This window comes from Ceratotherium simum, chromosome 9, assembly GCF_057802395.1.
Source record: "Ceratotherium simum simum isolate JZ-2026a chromosome 9, ASM5780239v1, whole genome shotgun sequence".
In the NCBI taxonomy this organism is placed as follows: Eukaryota; Metazoa; Chordata; class Mammalia; order Perissodactyla; family Rhinocerotidae; genus Ceratotherium; species Ceratotherium simum.
In genome coordinates this window covers 6,146,230-6,167,289 of record NC_141908.1, presented here as the reverse complement: position 1 = coordinate 6,167,289, position 21,060 = coordinate 6,146,230, and the positions used below count along the sequence as shown (strand labels likewise).

Here is a 21,060-nt window from a genome sequence, read left to right as displayed (position 1 = left end):
ACGGGAAGGGGACACTTGCATAAATAAAAATTTAAAGAGCCAACCTCTGGGGGGATACGGTATTTTAGTAAATAATAGAAATTAGCAGCTAGATTATTTTCATGAGAGAAGAAAACTTGTTAGTGGTCTTGATAATGTTCCACCAAACCAAGAATTAATTATCAAGCATTTTCTGTAGAGCTTATCAAGGACATTTTCTCTCTTAAATCTCAAAAACAGAAAGAAAAGGAAAACAACCAAACCAACAAAAAATGAAACTCAAAATCAATAGGAAGGCCTGACTCAGGAAGTGGAGAGCTTGATATATGTCTGACCCTGAGAGCTGTGTGAATCCTGTATTCTCTGAGCTTCAGTTGTTCATCAGTGATGTGGGAATAGTGGTTCCTACCTCCTAGAGTTATGAGGGTTAGAAACTATCATGTGTATTGAAGCAACTAGCCAGGCTAGTTATCCAGTAGATGCCTAACAAAAAAAAGCAAGCTATTTCCGTTTTCCCTGGCAGGCTCATCATATCTTGCTACTTCTTTCAATGTGGAGGACATAGTGAGAGTCAATTATTACATGGGTTTAGAAAGAGCATACGGTCACTAATTTATTGTGAAAAATAATTCTGAAAAGCCAAAAACTAGTGTAATAGTTATTTAAAGATACAGCAATATGACTACTCCCTCCATTGTGAGTGTCATTAATTGGCACATACACATTTTTTGTTTGTCTTAAGCACTGTCTTCAGAGATGTCAGCAGAATAATGTAATGAAGCAGAAAAGTAGGGGCCTATTAAGGCTCATTGAGTCCTCAGGCCCCAGGCTTCTCTAAAACGAGACAACCACATTTATGGAGCTCTTTCTATAGCCAGACACTGTCTTGGGCACATGCAGAGAAATGAGACATAGTCCCTGTCATTAATGAGGCCGTAAAATAGGGGAAAATACCATGTAATATCACAGGTAGAAAGGCAAGCAAACCATTGCACAAACGATGATTTAGGACACTTAGCAATTTCCCCATCTGAATACAAAGGGCTACACTTTTTCTTTAGAAAATACTATTTACATGAAATTGGATGCCATTTCATTGTGTTTCCGTAATACTTCATCTCTTCAAAATGCACCTACGCTAGCTGCTTCTCAACAGCCCTATAACGTAATTAGAAATTGTGTTACTGTGTTCTTTTCACAGTTGCGGTAACCTTTAGTGTTTAACGACCTGGTCAAGAACTGGGCTTCTCAGTGGATCTTGGTTATTTTCAAAAGATGATTAACATAAAGATCTCCAGGGATTCTTGCTAAAAATGCAGACTTTCTAGCCCCAGAAGTTCTAATTCAGTAAATGCCCTTTTACTGAACTCTCCAGATGATTTTGGTGCAAATTATCCCTGGTCTCACTTTACCAAAAAACAGAGAAAGTGATTTGGGTGCAGAGTAAGGCAAAGGAGATCAATGCTTGCTGTGAAGTGCTTGGGCTTGGTCACAGCTCCCACCAACTTTGGGAACTGAACCGAGAGTTTACAATATCATCTCTTATGATCCTCACAACAAAAATCTGAGGTAGATATTTCTATCTCTATCTTACATAGAAGGAAAGAGAACATGAGACTTTCATGGCTTGCTCGAGGTAATAAATACTGGGACTAACAGTCAAGATTCAGGAAGCAAACAAAACCTCCGATGCAGTAATCATCTGTATCACTAAAACTAATTGGATACTTTGTATTGCTTATGTTTTGCTTTAAACAGTACTTTTATTTTTGTTATAAAAGAAATCAATATTAATTACAGAAAAGTTAAGGAAAAAAAGAAAAGTATGAAGAAAACGTTAAAGTGACCTATAAACCACAATCCAGAGACTGCCGTTGTTATTTTAGTGTTAGAATTTCCTTGGGAATTTAGTCTATGAATGCATATGTGTGTTTTTTCTATGAAGCATATATTTTTTAAATATATATTTTAAAATTGTGAATTTAATAGACAAGCATACACTTGTCCTTATATAATTTAATTTCAAAATATTGAAATTAAAATACATTAAATATAGTTTAAAATTTTTAAACTCTCCAAAATAATGTGAGTACCATGACACAGAGGGAATGATTGATTCAGAGTCTCATCGACATGGAACTCTCTGCCTCTCTTTAGAAAGATTCCTCTCAGGGTTTATGTTTGCTGTGTTGACCAGGAATGGCTAAAGGGGAATGTTTCCTTGTATTTAAAGGTTGCTGTCTTGCTGGTGTGGTCCTTCTCTTGCTGGTGTGATCCTGAAGGACTCAGGACCTCTGAGTTGTGTCCTAGAGTTGATAGGCTTGATCATGCGTGATTGGGCATTTCTTTTTCTTTATTTTTTATTTATTACTATTTTTTATTGCAGTAGTATTGTTTTATAACATTATATAAATTTCAGGTGTACCTCATTATATTTTAATTTCTGTGTAGAGGACATTTCTTATAAATAAGCTTTTTTGGTCACATGCAGTTGTAAAATATATAGGTTTTTGAGTTTTTTTATATTTTTTTCTAAGATACCAATAGAAATAAAATCAAACTTCTCTGTAGGCTGAAATATGTAATTCTGATATTTAACTGATGAGTATTTTTAATACATAAATATAATGATAACCAAATACATATTTTTCTATTTGTAAATATTAAATATTCTTAAATATGAGTGACTAATGACACTAGTAAATGTGTGACAGAGTGGTCCAGGAAGAGAGTGAGAGAAGAAGGAAGGAAGGGAGGGAGAGGGAGAGAGGAAATGGATGGAGAGAATGGAACAAGGAACAGGGGTATGGGGAGAGGAAGACGTGTTCAGTGTTGAGCTCCGTTTTTCTGAAAACACAAAGTGGCTGTTGTCTGCACTTTCCAGTAGCATCACTGGGGTACTAACACAGAGAGTGTTAACAGTGCTGGGAGGCTGGGAACCGGTGTTCTCTTTCTGCACCTTGTGCCAGTCAGCTGAGTGCTCCTGGCCTACTTGCTCACCTCTGAGATAAGGATCTGGAGCAGGGGCACTCACGGGCCTTCCTCATTTAGAATTCCCTGAGAGGTCATTTGAGGTTCAACAGAAAGGGGGAGTTTCTCGTAAGAAGTCTGCAGATATTTGCACATAGATGTCATGAGGGTGAGGAAGGACAGTTTTAGTTGTGGAGAACAGTACATTTGAATCCCACCCGCATCTCTCTCTACAATGTACCCTGGGAAAACATTAGTTCCCCATTCCTATGGGCCCATTCCTAAGTGGCACGTTACCCCTCCTTAGAGATTTAAGTCTGTGCATCTCGCCTCCCACAGGGTGGTCTCAGGGAGGTGAGATTCCTGGATGCTCAAGCAGCAACTGTCCCATTCAGTGCAGGGCAGCATGATCTCTGCACGGGAAGAGAAGGCCAGTTTATGGGAGAGACCTAAGGGGGGATTAGGTTTATTGATAAAGTGGACTGAGTCTAGGCCACTACAGATTTTGACAGTGTGCCGTACCCAAGGCTGTGTTCTAAGTCACTTCACCATGGAATCAGTGGGTGGGAGAGAAGGAAGGCCCAGTGTTTACATGGAGGATTGAGTGATGTTATAGATGAAGAATATAAAGAGTAAGTTTCTGCAGGAGTACACATTTGACCTACTTTTAACATCTCTATAAATGATTTACAATTCAGTTCAGCTCAATATAAATTTGCCCATTTCAGGCACTGTGCAAACTGCTAAGAATACAAAATTGTGTCTGCATTAGTTTCTACAGGCTGCTATACCGAAATTCTACAAATTGAGTGGCTTAAAAAATAATACCAGAAGTCTATTGTCTCACAATTCTGGAGGCTAGAAGTCCAAAATCATGGTACCAGCAGGGCCACACTCCCTCTGAAACCTGTAGGAGAAAATCCTTCCTTGGTTTTCCTAGCTCCTGTGGTTCACCTAATCCTTGGTTGTTCCTAGGCTTGTAGCAGCATACTTCAATCTCTGCCTCCCAGAGATTGTCACCCTGCTTGTACTCACAAGTGACCTTCTCCTCTCATGTTTCTGTGCATCTGTTCCTTCTCTTCTTATAAGGACACCAGTCATATCGGATTAGGGCCCACCCTAATGGAGCATGACCTCATCTTAATTTGATTACATTTGCAAAGAATCTATTTCCAATTAAGGTCACATTCACAGGTACCAAAGGTTAGGACTTCAACATATCTTTTTAGGGGACACAATTCAACCCATAACAGTATCATTTCAGTCTCCTTCACAGGCTAATCATGGAGAAGACACAGCAACAATTAAAATATAATATAAGGACAGTGACAGGGTATGCATAGTGTGTGTGCTTGGGAGCCCACGGGAGGGATACCTAATCCAGCCTTTGTGGCATGGAAGGACTATTGGGCAGACAGGTTGTGTCTCTAAGACCTGGACAGAGAGTAGCAGCTGGCCAGAGGAAGAGGCAAAGGAAGGCATTTCCAGGAAGAGCAAACAAATGTCAGGAACGAAATTCCAGAGTTCCTCGAGCCTGCATATTTGTGGGAGCCACCAAACTCACCAAGATGAGTCACTAGTTTAGAACACTGAAAAACTCATGAAACTGAATGCATCGAAAAGAAAAGGATCAAAGTGACTTGAGTAGATGCAAGCAAAAGCTGTTGAAGGTCCATAATCCGAGCTATAGTTTCCCAGCAAGGAAATCTGTTGTCTCAGTTCCAGGGAAAAGAAGGAATAGTTTTACCATCGACAGTTCTGGAGCATGCCAGACTATTTAGCTGTCCCTGAATGAAAGATGAATAGCTTTCTGAGCACCAGCAACAAGACACCATCCTCAGATCAAACATGCACTTTAGCACAGTTCCCTTATCTTGAGGACAGTGGATCTGTCAGATGGCTTGCTCAAATTAGGGACTGTTTACAAAGGTATGAGCAAACAAGAAGAAATTATGGGAAGGGGACCATACTACAGTGCTAGTAACAGAGGAACTGTTTCCTCCATCAGGCCCACAGAGGGGAGAGGAGAAAGTGTTGCCAGTGTGAAAAGGAGGGCAGCGTGGAGAAGCTGTGCCTTGAGAGAACTGTGACCTCCTGTGTGGGAACAGCCAGCAAGAAGCTGGCAGATGACCCCAATCTCTCTTTGCCGCTTGCGGTCCCCTTCCTATGTCTCCATTGAGCAAACCCAGCTAGAATTCAGAAGGCAAGAGCACTTATCAACATAATGCTTTTAGTCAGCCTTCCTGAGCACAGGGAAGGCTGCAGAAGGGTAGAAAATGCATCTGGTGGCGCAAATGGAAAATATTCCTGTTAGCCTGTTTAAAGAGCTGTCCTCAGAAGTGATTAGAATTCAGCAAGGATCAAAGATGGTAGTGAGGCAGAGGCTGTGAGTGAAGGCTACAGACCATGCAAATATATGAGGTACGGACTGTTCAACAGATTCTAACCTGAAGCAGGAAGAACCTCCCTTTGCGTGTTAAATGGGAGTGAGACGAGGATGAATGCAAGAAACACACACTGAATAAGAGACTTAGAGAGCTAACCGACTCTAAAAGTTAAAAAGTCATTCAATTGATGAATAACTGAGGGGCAAGTAGACAACTAAGAGCAACTGTGACATACTAAAATGCAATGTTGTATTAAAAGGGACATCTAGGACCCGTGCCACTACCTGGTGGTAAAGATCTCCGGGCCTGCCTGGAGAGGTCAATTTCAGCCAGTGATGTGAAGTTTGTGATTGTTCTTGGCTATGCCGATCTAATTTGGCAAGTAGAGAAAGATGCATTTTAGACAACAGGAATCCAAAGGGGACTCAGAATTGTGTTGCTGAATGAAAATGCACATAAGGTGGCTCACAGAATGGGTTAGATGCTGTCAGGAAGTGAGGGAGTTCTGGTCACTGGGATCAATACAAAGGAAACAAGAGTGGAGAAAGAAAAGAGCACAGTAAGTAGTTGAAATTAGCAAACACCTGAGGTTCCTGTGCAGGAAGCTTGGGTTGACAAGACAGGAGAATGGGGCTTCTCAGTTGTTTCCTGCTTTCCTTGGTACAATGGTTAATTTTATGTTTCAATTTGGCTGAGCCACAGTGCCCAGACATTTGGTCAAACATCATCATTAATGTTTCTGTAAAGATGTTTTTTAGATGAGATGAATATTTAAATCAGTGGACTTTGAATAAACCAGATTACCCTCCAAAATATTGATGGGCCTCCTCCAATTAGTTCAAGGCCTTAATAGAACAAAGACTGACCTTCCCCAAGCAAAAAGAAATTCTGCCAGCAGATGGCCTTCCGACTAGAACTGCAACTCTTTTCTGGGTCCCAGCCTGCAGGTCTGCTCTGCAGATTTTGAATTTACCAAGCCTCCATAATCATGTGAGCAGATTCTTTAAAATTAACATATATATTCACATCCATTTGTTCTGTTTCTCTGGACAGCCCTGCCTAATGAACTTGGGGTACCTGCAGTTTGGATGCCTCTGCTCTGTGCTTTCCTCTAACTTCCTGTGTATATCCCCACACTAATCACACTGCATTATAACTGTCAATGTTTACTTGTGTGCTCCCATGGGGCTTGTGAGCTTCTTGACAGAAAATGAGAGACTGGGTGTGATGAATCCCAGATCTGCTTTTACACATACTCTAATGAATCCACTGTAAATGGAACACTGAGAAATCACAGCCAAACCGAAGATTAATTTCTACCTTTCTCCATTTTTGTCCTTTTTTCTTCCCACTTCCCATAATAATCTATCTTAGACTAAGGCCCTGTCCCATTAAATCAATAACAGTTTGGAACTGTGGCTACTGCCTCAATGTCCAATCTTAACTGGGCTTGAGCCATTCCTACCATTGACAACCTCTTCTACAAATCTAAGAGAGAAGTTTCCATCTGCTCCTCATTGCCTCCAAGACCTTCCATTGCTATCCAGCCTCCCCAAAACCCTCTTTCCTTCACACATAGGAATCATCAGTGGGGGGAGTAGCACATGTTTTGGAGTCACATTGGAATTCAAATTCTAGTACTGGCATATTCTAGCTGCATGACCTTGGACAAGTCATTTAGCATTTCTGGGTCTTGGTTCTCTTATCAGTACAATGGACTTGATAAAAATGGCTGCCTTTCAAGATTGACGTGAAGATTAGAATATATATGCAAAGTTTCTAGCCTCCAAAAGTAGATGGTCATGAAATAGGGTAAGCAAATATCACTGTGTAATTATTAACCATGCCCTCTTTCACTTTCACGGCTTGCCTAGGGTAGATGATATCTGTACGGTCGTCCCAGACGTAGAAGATAGCTCTCTCTTCCTGCCAGTAGTAAAATCGTTACTCCTTCTGCAGGTGCCATGAGATTTCTGGGGCTCTAGGAGCCTAGAGGGAGCATTTCTGAGGGGAAGTTCCCAGTATCAATAAAGCAGAATTAGAAGAGTGAGGCACTCTGACAAGATTTTCTTTAGAACTTGACATTTAAACTCATTCTACTCAGTTTACATTTTGCCATTTTTAATGTTAACAGGATACCTTGTCAACACGTTAAAAGATGTTTCCCAGACACACACAGTTTTCCTCTGTACAGTACAATTGCATATTGATATGCAAAATTATTTATCTAGAATCACTAACAAAAATACATTTATTTCATATCTTGATGGATACAATGCCAATTTCATGCATCTAGACCTGTTCAGGAATCATAAGGGCATTGCAAGGAGTTTGCAAGGAATGTTTAGTCAAATCTCTAAAGCAAAACTTGTTTTCCATTCTCAAACAGCTCATAATCCATTTGTAAACCACCTTACAAGTCTCCATATCTTATCACTCTTGCTATTCTGATGCTCTGTTTCTCACTCCTTTGGCAGCAGGCTCTGCTTTCATTAAAACTCATCAAAGCATGCATAATAGAGTAGGTAGAGAAGCTGCAATTGAAGTTTCTCTAATATTCCTGCACATAATTGTGCAGGGTGATTGCAGGTAATAGATTATCATCCAAACTATTGACAGAAAGAAAGAAATGTGTCCATTCAGTTAGTTCTAACAGTTGTCCGTCTTGCTTCCCAAAGTTGGAGCAATGTCAGTGAGTTTACAGTTTCCATACAGGCTGCACAATGGTCTGTCAGAGTAGAGGACACAAGAGTTACCCATGACATAGGACGGAGCCAACTTATGGCACATTTATTTCTCCCGGAGCTTCTTTGTATTTTGTACCAAAGAGAAGTAGAATTCAGCTGTTGGTGTCACGTACACCTGTAATAAAGTTCTGTCCTGGTGCCTTCTAGTGGCATCTCCCTGCTGATTTCTACCCCAAACACTCCACTTCTAACACACACATACACCCCAGAAAGGAAGAATTAACTCCCATTGCCCTGCCAAAGTCTTCTACAAGAACAAGCTGGGCTCAAGTTCTCAAGTTTCTTTTTATCATAAGTTGGATAGCCATCATGGCAGAAGTACTTTTGCCAAAAAATTGTCACTAGATTACAGACTGTATACAAGTATGCCTAATATCTACTGGGCGCCAGGTTAGTTCTAAATGCATCCCTGTGAAGTAGCTGGAATAATTTTTATTTTACAAATGTGTTAATGAGGCTAGTAAGTTATAGAGATAGCGATCAGATCTAAGGCTTTTGCTCTGTGCAGTATGCAGTGCTTCTTAGCAAAGGCGCCTAAGGCCTGGGAGGCAATCTTTCCTCTATTGCTTTGAATCCGTATGCATTGGTTGTCTGCTCTGGCCAGGCACTGATGAGGCAGTGAGAACATAGAAATAATTGAAATACAGTCCCCCAAGTTATCTCATGTCTTCGTGGTAAAAAAACACCCAAGTGTCCAGTCTTTCCCGCTCTGATTCATAATTCACACAACAACCAGAGTGATCTTTTAAAAACGCAGGTCTGCCTGGGCCTCCCCACCCTCTTCTCCTTCTACTTACACAAATTCCAAGCTCCTATTCATGGCTTACAATTTTTGAAGGGCATGGTTGTGAGGAAATATGAGTTCATAGGCATTAATTGTCTTAGAACAATGCCTGGTATTGATGTATAATTACATCCTCTGAATTATTATCACTAGTATCTATAATAATTATTGTCGGTGGGACCGCAAGCAAGGCCCTTGACCATTGTATCTCAGTTTCTCTCTCTGTAAATGGAGAGTGATGATAACAGATTTTTATGATTGGTTTGTAGTCAATTAAATGAGTTAACATTTAAACAGTGTCAGAGAGTGACTGACACAGAGCAGGTGATGAAAGAAACTTAGGTCTTTCTCCTTCTCTTTACCCCTCCCTTGGAAACGTATCCACTGTCTTTACGGGCAGTAGGCTCAGCTCATCCCAGGGAGGAGCCCACAAGCTGTGTCCCCTGGTAGCCCCAGCATCGTTTCCTGGTTGAGACTCACTCATGGGTGACGTATGTGCCGTGGCTCACTAGCAGTTTAATCAGTTGGAATAATACTTGTATTGTTGCTCATATTTCAGAGGGACAATCTGCTTTCTGTAAATGAAGTGTTTTCCAGAGGACTCTTTTAGGCTAAAGAAGAATGGTAATTCAACAGCTTAGAGGAGGAAAGCTTTTTTTAAGTGTCTCACTCTCTGTTTAATATCTTATGCTGTCAGCCAAGGCGTGGTGACTGCATAGGGCTTCCTGAAGACTGGTCTCTCAAGCCAAGCTGGGGAGCGGATCTGCTTGTGTCGGAGGCCTGAGCTTTAAAGTGGTCTCTCCGGGCTAGCGGCAGACGGCATAATCTCCTGCTAAATTGGGCCATTAAATAAAACTGCTAAGTCATAAAGCTGTAGCATTACCCTGAAATTAAAGCATTGTCACCTTTGAATTGCCAAGAATTTTAACAAGCACTTAGAGAAATTCCTTTCACACGTGGGTTTAGCAGAGCCAGTATACTCCAACTGCGTAGATGAGAGCAGAAGGCTCCGGACAAATATGGGGAGGGTGATTGCAATGTGATTTTCATTCATTTATTTGCTTATTCATTCATTCATCCCCCCTTTACTAACTCACTCACTGATATCTTGAATTCCTTAATTAGTCTTTCATTTATTTAGTCATTCATTAATTCTCATTTATTTCCGCATTTATTTTTTCAAGTGTTAATTATACATTATTTATTCATTCATTGAATCAGTCACTCACTATATTATTCAGTTGATCATTAAGAAATTAAGCCATTAAAATAAAATTTTGAGACTGACTGAGCAAGGCCCCCAGGTTACAAAATGAATGTCTGTCCTTATCCTCAAGGAACTCATAGTTCAGAGAGGGAGACAGACATTGTAAATAGATATGTTCCACATGGTGTGGAAAATAAAATAGAAGCCAGTAGATGGTACAGAAATATTACAAAGGAGACAGTGGTTGAATCAAGGGTTACAAGGAGACAGGGATGGTGGTCAGAGAAGATATCCTTAAAGTGCTGCCCTCTGAGCTGAATTTTATAGTAGAAACAGCTAACATTTAATTGAATGTCTACTAGTATGAGATGCAATGCTTGGCACTTTGCATTCATGATATCATTCAGTTTTCCTAGAAATCGTGTGAAGAATGTACCATTCTTTCCATTTTACAGGGAAGGGCACTGACGTCTTGAGAGGCTGAGTAACTTGTCCAAGGTCTCACAAGTTGACAACGTTGACTAGAAGTTGGGATGGGTCTATGATTCCCATCCCTGGGTTCCTAGGCTGGATGACACAGAGGTCTGAGGCAAAGAAAGACCTATGATTCCAAATAGACCCTTCCTCTGGCCTGTGCTGCCCCCATCCATCCGTCAGTGCCACAATGGAAAGCTCCTCAAGGAAGTGACCCTGAAGGAAGGAGGTCTCTATTATACCCTGCCTGATCATTATGCACCTCCCTAATTGTCACTTTCCTCATCTCATCGTAAAATGAGAATAATCATACCCACCTTTCAAGATTTTCCTGAATATTAGATGAAAATTATATAAAGCAAAGATTCTTAAATTTTATTTCTCCAAAGAATGACCTGGGATGAATGTTTAAAATGCCATTTTCTAGGCTATTTCCAGCAATGTTTATTGAGTAAGTTTAGGACAGTGATCAGACAGTAGCATTTTAACAATCACCTTATGACACTGGACTTTGGGAAATATCTATCTAAGGTGATGAGCACAATGCCTAGCACTTAATAAGTCTCTTTCCTTATTCATCTCCCCACTTCTAAGAGGAACCTGATCAGTGACTAGAAGAGTTGCTCTTCTTAAGACCTGAATACAAGACTTATCCTGATGCCATCCTGATGGACCTTTCACAGCACATTTTATTGCAGATATCTGGCGAACCCCTCCTTTTGCTGCCGTGGGGATCAGGACCCAGTCCATTCAAACAGTTGTTTATTGAGGCTGCCTGTGCTCAGCGCTGTACACGCTACTGTAAACCACTGACCTCTATGCCCAAGGGCTTCATATTTAACTTCCAGCTCTTAAAGCACTCTCATCTAGGCCATTCTATTTAATTCATACAATTATCCTGTGGATACTTGACAGCCGTGGAATCCTGGGCAAGTTAACTTCTATGAGGCTCAATTTCCTCATCTGTATAATAAGAACGATCAGTTACTCTAACCTCAGTGAGTTGATGTGAGGATTTAAAAAATTAAATGAGTGATGTACCTAGTGCACACAGAACACTATCTGGCATTCTCTAAGAGCTCCTGAAATGGAGTCACCATCATCCAGCACCATCATCATAAGAGGACTAGATGCTGAAGGAATTCAGAGACAGGAGTGATCAAGAAAGGCCCTGGGAGACAGAGGGCTTGGGTTCGACCTTGAAAGATAGGTGTCTCAGGGCTAGGCAGAGAGGAGAAAAGAGGAAAATCAACCCTGTTGAGCTTGGCAGGATCACCAATGTGGAGATGCAATGAGCAGGTGCCCACAGGCCCTTTGCATTGTTCTAGGGCCCCTGGCTCACCTGTGTATCCTGATGCAGTGCTATCGTTTGGCTGAAGAATTTTCTTGTTCAGAAGAGTGAAATAAAAGTGGGAGTCAAAGGTGTCTCCCAGGAAGCTTGCTTGTTCTTGCTCACTTTTGCTCTAGGCCCAGGATTCCAGGGAAAGATGATGAATCAAAGTCAGTCTAGACATTCCAAAGAATAAAAGAGCCAAGATGTGCTAGCAGCTTGTGATGCCATATTCTGTGAAGTAGGGGAAACAGAGGAGCCATTTGTCTGTGAGCCTTTTTCCTATTTCCCTTCCCCTCATGTGGACTTAAGTCACAGGACCACTAATCAGCCTTGCATTCTCAGTATACAAGTGTTTGAATATATTCTATTTATATCTATTTGTAAAGAGAAGCTGGTAAGAAACATTGACTGGTTAGACTGTCCGTGGGGCCAGTTTCCGCAGTGGGTTTCCAGTGGTAGCTCTGAGTATTCTGTCCAGCCCTCATGCCTTGTATCCAGTTTTGCTCTTCTGGAATATCATTCCTCACCTCCTTCTTTAGACCAAGCCCTCTTTCTTTTCTCCTTTGAAACTCCTTTGCCTGTTACACTTCTTTCAATTCATGTAATCAACAAATATCTACCAAATCTAGCATAGTCATTGAAAGCTTGAGCCTGGTTTGAATACCAGAGCTGACATTTAGTTTTGTCAAGTTATGTGACTAAGGTGAGTTACCTGGCTTCCCTGTTCCTCAGTTTCCTCTTCTGTAATTAACAATAGAACCTGTTTTTAAGGTTGTTGTGAATTTTATATGAGATAATCGATGTAACTCATAAGAAAACATGTCTGGTATTGTAGACCCAATACATGGTAACTGTTATTATGTTCATTGCTCTAACCCCAGGAACCAGAGTCAGGGTTTCTGGGGATGCAGTAATGAAAATAATAGCTAATAACTTTCATGAGTGCACAACACCTGACATACTGAGAACACTCATGAAAATTAATTCAACATTATTAATAAATACTTACACTTGAAAATGGATGTGCTACCATGGTGTGAATGGTTGAATTTGATAATAATTTTTGTTATTTGATACTTATTTGGCCAATTAGTCCTTAGCTGTGTGTGTGTGTGTGTGTGTGTGTGTGTGTGTGTGTTGGTATAAGAGCACATGCACATGAACTTGTGGAGCATAGTAGAATAGTTTTGAACACTTACTACATGTGAAGTACTGTGCAAAGCACTATCTTGTTTTCCCTAAAGTTTCTATTCTAAAATGTCCAAACTTACAGAAAAGTTGAAAGAATACTAAAATGAGCATCCATACACCTTCAACCTAAATTCTCCAAATGTTAACATTTTGCCACATTTGTATATTTGTGCTACCCTCATCTCTCTCTCGTTCCTTCTCCCTCTCTTCCTCTCTCTCTTTCTCTCTCTCCTCTCTCCCCTTCCTCCTCATATAAAATGCTTTTTTCTCCGTGAACTATTTGAAAGTGAGTTGTAGAAATACTGCTATTTTAAATCTAAAGACTTCAGCTTGTATCTCCTAAGAATACTATCTTAGTATTCTCCTGAGATAATATCCTATGTAACCACAATACTAAAACCATACTTAAGAAAATAAACATTAATTCAATTACTATTATCCAATATCTAATCCATCTTGTGCCTACAATATATTTTACAGCAGCGGCTGTTTTTATACTTTTTTTTTAGGATTCGGACAGTGTCCCCATGTTGGTTGAATTATCCTTTTAGTCTCTTTTAACCAGAAGACCCCTTGCCCTAATCCGTCTTTTTTTGTTTGCTTTTCATGGCATTAATTTTTTTGAAGAGTACAAGCCTGTCGTTAAGGAAAATGCTCCGTATTTTGGATTTTTTTCTGATTCTTTCTTTATTGTTAGAATACTTTGGCAAGAACACCTCATGGGTGATGGCTGTCCTCCCCAGTGCATCCCATCAGGAGGCACATGGTGCAGTTTGTCCCGTCTTTGGGGATGCTCTGTTCCATCACTTGGCTGAAGCAGTTCTGCCAGATCTCTGCATGGTGAAGGTGACTGATCATCAGCAAGTTTTCTATGGGGTTATATGCGGACACTGTGTGAATTATCCTGCTTCTCTACCTTTACTCTCAATCCATTCATGATTCTGACCTATATGAGTGATTATACTAGAATTTGTAAAATGCTGCTTTTCTGATTCTATAATTCTATCTACATTTATAGCTGTCCTTCTGCATTCTTCTCCACAGAAGAGCTTTTTATTTATCACCCTGCCTCCACCTCTCTTTGTTTCACTACAGACTCATAAAATATTTCATTTTAAAATGTTATTACTATTATCATTATATTTTTTGATGTTCAGATTGTCCCAAATAAAGCTAGTCATGGTCCATTTAATTCTGGTCCTATGTCTTTCTCACATGTCCCCATTAAAGCACTTCCTTGCTTTCTAGGACAAGACATTCTAAGATGTTACCTTGAACTTTGCCTGCCTAGACTCAGACTCAGCTATTTTCCCAAAGAAGTGTAGTTCCTTTCTGTAGCAAATGATATTTGGAAATTAAGATCTGGGTGTTAACTTTGCTTATTGCTTCTAGGCCCTTTCCATGGCCAGAGCTAGAAAATATGTGTGTGTTTAAATTATGAGTTCATATGGTTTCTCTAATGCAAATCCAGCACCATTAAATATTTCCTCATCATTCTTTCTTCCATATATATCTCTTGTCTCTTACCCTGAGAACTTGTCCTAACAACGCCAATGTATTTACTCATTTGTTCTATCCTACAACATACACAAAATATGTTCAGAATCACATCATCAATATCACTACCAATAACAAAGTAAAGTACAAGATTTCTTTGAATTTTATTTTTTATTCTTAGAATATATCCTACCAAAGGTGTATAGCTAGACAGAATACTATATTGAAAAGTTACTTGAATTAATATTTTCTTATTTGCAGTTATTTTATCCATGTAATATACAGCTAGGCTTTTGTATTTCTGTTTGATATTCCATTTTAGGGTTTGCCTCTTTTCATCCTTTTGATTTGATTATATGTTTTGACTATGTAAGACATTTGTATATTACAAAAATTAAATAGATATATGCTATATACTATTTTATATATATATACACACACACACACACACACATACACACAATGATGAACCAGAGATGTCTTGCTCTCGCTCATAATGCCTTCACTCTGTTCCTAGTCATCTCTTCTAGATAACCATTTATATTAGTTTATCCTTCCTGGGTGTATTCCTATTTCTCCTTTATTCTTGCACAAAATGTAGCATAGTCTTTTGCACCTTGATACCTTGATTTTGTCACTCTACAATCTATCCTGGAAATCATTCTAGATCAGTTTAGAGAGACCTTATGTGGTCTCAATTATGGCCGCATAGTATTTCACTGTGTGAATTAACTGTACTGTATTCAATCAGACACCTATTTATGGATATTTTACTTTTTTCCACTATTCTGCTATTTGCAATATTATCCTGGGCTGCACAGTAGAATTGCAAGTACATATCTAAACAAACATTCCTATCGTATGTCACTTTCCTGCTGATTTCAAGAGCTGTCATTGAAGCCAGTAAAGCAATATCTTGGTGGTCTATTGAATGCTTAGTTTAGTGGTAAGTGAATACCTACTGTGGGCCAGGTGTTAGCCATACAAGGACTTATGAGACAGTCTTTTCCCTTGTGGGGCTTACAGTTTAGCAGGGGGTGCTGAGTACACAAGTTGTTGTAATAGTGCTGGAGGAAGACAAGCACAGGATGCTGGTGGAGTGAGAAAAAGCTTCATTTATATTGTGATGAACTCCTGAGCAGAGATGTCAATTGAAAGAAAGATGAGCAATTTCATTCTCCTCTGAGGTTTCTTGTTGTCAGTCACCTCCAGAACCAGAATATAAGGTTCATTAAGCAGAGTAAGAAGACACTCTTACATTTACAGAAGGCTTGTCTTCTTTCTTGACCTGATAAAAGGAGATGTAAATGCTGCCCTTGGATAGCTCTTCCTAGGACTAAAGGCAGGCCCTTCACAGTCAGCTCACCACTTTATGGACTCCTCTGCGTTCAATTTTGGCTACCTTAGCTCTTCTAAACAAAGGAATGGGAACTACTATTTATTGTGTACTTGTGGCCCAGGTACTGGGTCACATCGTCTTAGAGTTTATCTCATTTAATCTGCATGATAAAGTGTGAGTTAGAGATATTTCTCACTTGCATTTGGAGAAAACAGGTTGAAGAGCATGTCTGGCACCACTCGGCTAGGAAGCTACAGAGGGAACAATTGAATTTAGATTGTGTGAGTGCCTAGCTTTTTCCTCAGAATGTACCAAAATAGGGCCTGCCGGAGATACTCCTCAAGACCTCCCAAAACTTCTAACAGCAACGAGAGCCCCGCCCACCAGCCTCACCGTCCTCTTCCCATCAGGCGCTTTTGCCGTGGGGGCTCCTGGCTGCTCTTCCCCTGCCCGGAAAGCCGCGGGCTGAGCGCCCTGCCCTCCGCCCCGCATTCGCTGCTGCCGGGCCTCCAGCTTCCGTGCGAACTCCTTCCCAGAACCAGCAGTGAAGCCTTGAGCCGGGGGTCCAGAGCGTCATCCAGCCTCATCCTGCCACCTTCTCAGGCCCTAACATAGTGTTCTGCACACACTAGACGTTTAATAAGTTTTCCTTGAATAAGCCAGGGAACGACAAACAAGTATGATAACTGTACACGGAGTCCGTTCAAAACCACTCCCTCCAAGACCATAAAACAGCTTTCCCAGGTGTCTTTGATCATGCCACCTCTCTAAAAGCAAGAAAAGAGAAAAATAACCCCCCACAAAGGTACATAAAAAGTAAAGGCTGGAGTGAAGTAGGAGAAGAAATCACAGTCAAGTGTGTAGTCTGGAAGTCGTCAAGTGTGGCCCACGCAGGCAGGTGGGAGAGCGGTAATGGCCTGGAACCGGCTCCCCGCGCCCCCGCGCCCCCGCGCTGCGGCGTCTGCGCTGCGGCTGATGCACAGTGCACGGTGGCCATCCCAAGCCCTAAACCGGTAATGCGCCCTTCCCCAAGAGCAGAGGCCAGACGCTAAAAGCAGCCGCGTCTGCAGCGGTTTCAGCAGGCCCGGATGGTTCTCCTACAGGCAGCTGAGCTGATCCTCAGGGAGGGAAAGCAGCTCCTGCGGGAATTCTGAAGCCTTTTAAAGGAATAGAAAACCATCCTTTTACACCAGTTGTCCTCCTTCCCTTTAAAGGTTTAGGGGAAGGTGGCATGGACCCTCCCCCCTCAGCACAGGTTGCCGTAATTATTTCTAATAACCAAATAATCCCTTCTGATCCTCCCTGAACCCCTTCATCAGAACGGATTGTAGCAGTTCCACTGTGATTGGAGTCAGATACCCTGAGCCAGGCTGTATGCTCGGCTCAACGTCACTGCACAGTGGATTACACCCACTTTACAGGTGAGGAGACTGAGGCTTGGGGAGGTTGTGTGTGTCTACCATCTTCCGGAATCTAGTCAGTGGCATAGCTGGCACTGGAGTCAGGACTTCTGACTGCTCTCCATTAACCACAGAAGCCTTTCCAAGCCGACATTTACTCAGCAGCCATTGCCCAAGATTTAAATAGGGAGATAAGGTACAAACATGAAAAATTAAATAGCTATCAATGAAAAATGACAAGAGATGTCACTGGGCTGTACATGCAAAGATGGCAAATGAGCAGCAGAGACAGTGCTTTGAGGATTATTTAAGCTGTCTTTACCCTTGGCATAGAAAATTCACTTTGTCAACATAGATAACTGTACCAGAAGTGACCCCAGGGACCTTAATATAGACTTGCTTTATTACAATAGGAGTATAAGTGAATTGGCACACTTTTCAAAGGACTATAACCAGCTCCCCACAGTGATTTAAGTTCAATTAAGCTGGGTATTGACAATCTGTAGACTTCCCTTCTTTCCAAGCATTGTGATAGAAAAATTGCAGTTGTTTCTGGCTCTGTAAAGAGACAGATATGTGTGTAGAATGAGGTCTTATTAATCAGACTTATTTCTTGTCTCTCTTTTTTCACTTTCCTTTTGTTTGTTCTTTCTTTTGTGTGGTGATTTCCATGGTAACAGATGGAACAGCTTACAGCATCTGTAATTACTATTATTAATAATAATAATGATAATCACAATAATAATACCAATCAGATACAATGAGAGAAAAAATATGAAAGAAAATCAAATTGTGACTCTGTATATAAACAATTTACAGTTTCTGAAATGAGAGCAAGAGGAACCAGGTGGATCACCTAAAGACCCAGGACGAGGGTTCACAGAGAGCTTTCCTGGGGTGACGACCAGGGAAAGATTTCACAACAGAGATGATGATATAGAATGTTCCAGAATATCCCACCATTACTACTCTGCTGGCACTTTGTGATACCTTTTTTCTTTTCTTTGTGTTGAAGTTGTTAAGTGTTGAGTGTGTGTGTGTGTGTTGATCTTATAACTTGAAACTTCTTTTAAATTTTGGCCATTACATAACACATGCATAGAAGAGTTGCTTTTGAAATGCTACAACAGAGAACCTGACGGAATACAAGTGCTGGTGGTTAACTAATCTCCTCACTTGACAAAGATTTCCTGAAGTCCTTCAAGGTATACAATGCTAGCCTAGGCTCTGGTGGTCTAAGGATGAAAGACCTCTGTTGACCTGTCCATTCTCAAGAAAAACCATGCACAGTCAACACTAGGCAAGCTTCTCCAACACCACCCCCAACCCTGCCCCCAACAGACCTCTGGGCAGCCCCACTTACTCGTAATCTCAAGAACACTTCTATCAGCGTGAGACATTTGTCATGTTGTGTACACAACCTTTTCCCCAGAACCATGGTACACTCTTGGAGGAGTTAGACAGTGCGTTATCCTCCTGTGTATGCACTCTGGTGGCTAGCACAGCACAAGTGGGCACATAGTTGAACCCAAGAATGAATGATACATTTCACATCCTGGGAGATCTCATAGCTTTATGGGGAGATAGACTTGAAAGCTAAATTAACGATGCAGTTTGGGCAATGCTTTGCTAGTCTACATGACAATACAATGTTATGTCTTTGAAATGATATTTTGGAACTTTATCACACATGCTATTTAATGGCCTATGGCCTGTAATTCCTTTACGCTTAGAGATGGCATAATACTTGGTGTGGATCTGGGTCATGAGATCATTCACACTCACACCAGTGCACTGGGTTGAATGCTGCTTTTAAAAAGCAAATATTTTATTTTTTATTGATATATAACATTGTGCAAGTTTAAGGTGTGCAGCATATTGATTTATACATTTATAGATTGCAATATGATTACCATGGTAGTATTAGCTAACACCTCTATCACGTCATATACTTATCTTTTTGTGTGTGTGTGGTGACAACAATTTAAGATCTAGTCTCTTAACAACTTTGAAGTTTATAATATGGTATTGTTGACTATAATCACTATGCTGTGGATTAGATCTCAAGAGCTTATTTATCTACCAATTACAAATTTATACCCTTAAACAACATCTCTCCATTTCCCCACTGCTATAGTAATTAAAATGGTATGGTACTGACATAAAAATAGCCACATATGCCAATGTAACAGAATAGAGAGCTCGGAAACAACCCACCACGTATATGGTCAATTGGTATCTGACAAGGGAGCCAAGAACACTCAATGGGTAAAGGATAGACTCTTCAGCAAATAGTGCTGAGAAAACTGGATAACCACATGCAGAAAAATGAAACTGGAGCTCTGTCTTGCACCACTCATAAAAATTAACTCTAAATAGATTAACGACTTAAACATAAGACCTGATACTATAAAAATCTAGAAGAAAACATGGGGAAGAAACTCTTTGACATTGGTCTTGGCAATGATCTTTTGGCTATGACACCAAAAACGAAAGGAACAAAAGTGAAAATCAACAAATGGATCTACATCAAAGTAAAAAGCTTTTGCACAACAAAATAGACAATCAACAAAATGAAAAGGCAATCTACAGAATAGGAGAAAATATTTGCAAACCATATATCAGATAAAAAAGCAAATATTTTAAATATCTAATAACTGTTACTTTAGCCAGCCCTGGTGGTCTAGTGGTTAAGATTCGGCACTCTCACCAGCACAGCCCGGGTTCATTTCCTGGTCTTGGGAACCACACCACCAGTCTGTGGGTTGTCATACTGTGTGGGCTTCATGTTGCTGTGATGCTGAAAGCTATGCCACTGGTATTTCAAATACCAGCAGGGTCACCCATGGTGGACAGGTTTCACCAGAGCTTCCAGACTAAGGCAGACTAGGAAGCAGGGCCTGGCCACCCACTTCTGAAAAACTGGCTGTGAAACCCCTAGGAAAAGCAGCAGAGCATTGTCTGATACAGTGCCAGAAGGTGAGACCTTGGCGCAGAAAGACCAGGCAAGGTTCCACTCTGCTGTACACAGGCTTGCTAGGAGTCAGAATCGACGTGAGGGCACTAACAACAAAACTGTTATTTTGGGATCCTTAGTGTATTGAATAGATTCCTGCCAGTTCAAAAATCTCCAAATGCAGTCCTCTCTTAAGCAGAGAATTTGTCTTGGCTAACTCCATACATGTATTCCTTTGAGCAAGTTAGATGGGGCTGCATTTCTCGTCGTGGGACTGAACGGTGGTATACAGTAGAAGAAATAATAGAAAATGAACTGGGTAGCAAATGGTAGTATCAAAGGCAATGGTTTTCCAGGTTTCTGAGTCCACGAGGACTAAACCACAAATTCTGTTGAAGAAATTTCAGGAAATGCAAGGGACGCAAATAAATATAGAGACACATGAGGCTATTCTAGAGTGAAAAGATAATTGAATAAAAGGGTAGTAATTTATTATCTAGAGTAGCAACTCTATTACAAGAAAGTGCAGTCCATCCTGCTTGTTAACCTCATTTGCCGGATGCGCTCCACATCCCCCCCCAACCCCGTTCTCTAAGGAATGAAGTCCCAGTCCTCATTTTAACGTTAGAGAAAAGTTCTGATGTGTAGATTCTTTACTTGTTTGCATGTCAGACAACCTGTTCTGTGTTCATGTAAAACATGATGCCGAATCATTATAATGTTGTCATGGATTATTATCCCAATTTTTCAACAAGAAAACTTCAGAGATGTTATATAACTTGCCCAAAGTCTCACA

The 21,060-nt window shown here is 40.6% G+C and overlaps 1 protein-coding gene across 3 annotated transcripts in view; it reads left to right on the top strand.

Annotated features, from left to right (window-relative positions):
• Positions 1-21,060, top strand: part of CNTNAP5 (contactin associated protein family member 5) — a 760,035-nt gene that overhangs the window by 496,133 nt on the left and 242,842 nt on the right. The gene's annotated exons all lie outside the window — the stretch shown is intronic.